This window comes from Mastomys coucha, unplaced genomic scaffold, assembly GCF_008632895.1.
Source record: "Mastomys coucha isolate ucsf_1 unplaced genomic scaffold, UCSF_Mcou_1 pScaffold12, whole genome shotgun sequence".
In the NCBI taxonomy this organism is placed as follows: domain Eukaryota; kingdom Metazoa; phylum Chordata; class Mammalia; order Rodentia; family Muridae; genus Mastomys; species Mastomys coucha.
In genome coordinates this window covers 24,619,489-24,623,335 of record NW_022196894.1, presented here as the reverse complement: position 1 = coordinate 24,623,335, position 3,847 = coordinate 24,619,489, and positions in this window count along the sequence as shown.

Genomic DNA, 3,847 nt, shown 5'->3' with positions numbered 1-3,847 from the left:
CTTTGCTACAATGTACAGAGCTTGATGACTGTAATACATTGTTTCAAATTAAATTTGTTATTACTAAGAGGTCATAATTGCATTTTAAAAAGCCTTTCCTTCTTTTATTGTTCCTCTCTCTTTAAAGAATATTAGAAGGAGGGAAATACACGGTTCTTTTAACTTGCTTCTTTCCTCTGCCTTCCCTTTTTCATTTTCTGTGTCTATGTCTTTCTCTCTGTCTTTCTCTCACACACACTCTCTGCTTCTCACACTTTTGAACTCTGTTTCTCTGTCATACACTCTTTTGCTCTCTGTGTTTCTTTCTGTTCCTCTCTCATTCCACCCACACTTTTTCTTATTTTTTTCTTAACACTTTGACTCTTAAATATTTAGCAGATGGTTTGTATAAACAATTAACAAGCAACAGTATTACCACCACAAAAAGGATTTCAACAGCTTAACAACATCTGATCCATATTTTTTATTATTTTTATTAGATATTTTCTTTATTTACATGTCATATGATTTCTCCTTTCAGCATGTGTATTGTAGAGGACTTTTTCTTATTTTTTAAAAGAGAATTTCATAATGTAGTTCAATATGACCTCACATTTACTACATAGCCAAAGCTGCCCTCAAACTTGCAATCCTTCTAACTCAGTCTCCTTCTCCCAAGCAACCATCAAAGGCCAACAACTTCTCAGTTAGGGCCTACACTTCATTTATAATCTTTCCCATCCCCATACTGGGAGTTTGTCCAGCTTGAATTTGTAGAGGTCTTATGCATGCTTTCACAAGCACTGTGCATTCACATGTGCAACTACCCTGTTGTATTGATGAAATAGTACTTGCTTGAAGTCAATCACCACCTCTGACTCTTAGAACATTTCATCCAATCTGTTGAGCCCATTTTCTCTTTTCCTCTGAAATAACTAGCTTGTATCAAGATGACAATCCATCAATCAGTAACAATAATAACAACAGCAACAACAACACCCAACAACAACTAACACACACACACACACTCTCTCTCTTCCTGGTTTGTGTGTGTGTGTGTTTGTGTGTGTGTGTGTGTGTGTGTGTGTGTTCAGGTGTCTTTAAAAATAGCTTCATCTTTGCCAGGTGGTTTACTCCCTAAATTCTGTTTTAACAACTTAATCTTGAGGAAGCATATGCATATGACTGAAACAAATACCATAAGTAGTTGAAGCCAGATTAAGTTTAGAACACATTTGTTTGTGCCAGATAGCTGGCATAAGAACTATGTTCTCTAAATCTTAGTTACTTTTGGATGGACTTACACAAGCAACTTTCCCTCATTGGTTTCACACTAGCAACTTTCTCTCATTGGTTTCACACTAGCTCTCCCTTTGAAGCCTCAGTTGGTTACTTAGGCAGCTTGCCTCCCAGAAAGAAATTTCAAACAGAGATTCAACTTGTCATACCAGCTTAATGCAGAGACTGAAGCCCAGACAAGGATGAGTCAATGATGGGAGGAACCACACCTTGACCAGGACCATTTAGATGTGCATAATCCTGGATGGACTTAGGTAGGTGGTCATTGGATCTCCTTATGCCTCTTCTTAATGTGATTACTCTAAATACATGCCTGTATTATTACTCTTTATTATTATCTTTACATCTTAAATTGATTTTTAAAAGAATTACGGCAAAATATGGCCTGCTTGAAGTATAGAATATGAACACAAATTGGCTAACAATGTGGCACACATGAAGTGATTGAAAACACATTTTAAGGTGTCTATCACCAGCAGGAAGCTGGTTTAGGATGAAAAGAAAAGATAGATGTCACAACAAAGTAAAAGTAAAAACATCTACTTCTGGGGTGTTTCTCCTCTTTCCATTTCCCCTAGCATCAGCTGCTTTTAAAATTCTATTTGGTAAAGAAGAATAATGAGTATTTAGACTTTGGTTTGGATTCTGAAGAACATGGGGTCTTTGATAAGTTTATGATCTATTTATGTTATCTTTGCTTCACTTTCCTGTTTGTTGTTTTGACTCCTTTTAGTCATTTTCTGATGGGCTTTGTTTTTTGTTGAACTATGTGTAGAGCAGGCTTTGTCAGGTTGAAAACTCTCAAGATTTTTTGGAATCCATTATATGACAGGAACTCACTATATGACTAAAGGCTCTATTAAGCCATTAGTTCTGTAGAGAAATTCCTAATAGAGAAATGATGGTATTGTTGAGATCTCTTCTAGGATTTGTGCAACCTCAATAACATTCCCCTTTGGAGAATTAGAGTTGACTAATCTCTAAAGAAATTAAGAAAGTGATAGGGAAAACCAACCTCTGCCTTTGGAAGCTGAAAGCACTGAGCAAGGAATCTCTAAACAATTTAGTTTTGCATTTTTAATCTTCTGAATTCTTGCCCATTAAAAATTAAGGTTATGAACATGTTTGTATTGAAAGATGTAGAAATGAACATGTGAATGAACATGTGTGCTTTTGTGAATGCTGTTACTTTTGAGTTTGATTTATTCTTCCTTTAAAAACAAAGCTAACTAAGATCCCAAAGAAATTGAGTGTACGTGAGGGGGCAGTAAAGAATTAAAATGGCTACTCCATGCCTAATGGGATATGTTTTCATTGTATCTGAGACAGGAGGTGGTGGGGGAGAAACATCCAGTGGCATCTGGAGTCCAGAGCTGAAAGAAAAAAAAAAGATTGAACACGACCAGGGCTGAGGAATCAAGAATAGAAGAGACTAGTAAGTGAGACTAGTAGAGATAGCAAGAAAAGGAGCAGTGGAGAAGAGCAGGGTAGGACTCAGAGGGGCAGGGTAAGGGGAGAGCCAATAACCTTGCCTTTATAAGATCTGAGGAAAACTGCTGGAGTGCTAATGTTTGTGCTTTGAAATGTATGATGGGGACTGCAAGAACCTGGAGGCCAGCATGGGCTTCAGTATGGAACCATGGGTGTTTATTAATGGAGAGCCACATATAGCTTTTGCCAGAGGTAAGGAAAGTGATTCCTTTTGTGAGGTAGGAACTTATTTCACAAGTTTCTGAGGAATGCTGGCTTTTATCAAATATCCAAAAATCTTTCTACAGTCCAGTTCGACATGGGTCAAGACTGTCATTTCTGGATATATGCACTTCCTATCATGGAAAATCTGAGACTAAAAGAGAAATGAATTTTATACTGGTTGGTTATACTAGTTCATAGAACAAACTCTTGTTCTAACCAGGAAATGAGAGAAGTCATCTTTCCCTTCTTAAAAGTATTCTAAGTCAAATGACATCATTGTACATAAACACGTAGACAAACACAGAGGAAAAAATTCACATGAAGGTCAACACAGAGACTGAATTAACACCAATGATTGGTTGAGGCTCTTACAAGTTAAGATGTAAGCACAAAAAAGACTCTCTTTCTGAAGCTTTACAAAGAAGTAACCCTAGAAACTTCTTAATCCTGCATTTTTGGACTCCAAAAATATAGTAGAATGAGTATTTACCAACTGTTGTTTAAAGTCTTCAGGTTGGGGATAATTTATTGTGACAACATGGACTGTACCTGATGCATTGTCAGAACAGTCTAAGAATGGAATCAAGGATTCTGAGTGATTGTGAGAAAATGCCCAGAAAACAAGACCAGAGTCTTGTGACCTCAGTTTCTACAAAACAGCATTCGTGCACTGTGCTTCCATGCTCCTCCCAGATATAGTGGAGAGGAGTGAGTTTAATTCAGATTATTCATTACAACTTCCTACTGTTATGGGGAAAGAGTGGTTTTGCCTCATGTAGCTTGTCCTTGTGATTTTATATGGCTTGATGTGGGAGCCCTGCTGGGCTCACTAAAGAACTCAAAACCGAAACCAGAGACTTAGCTCGCTGGGGGT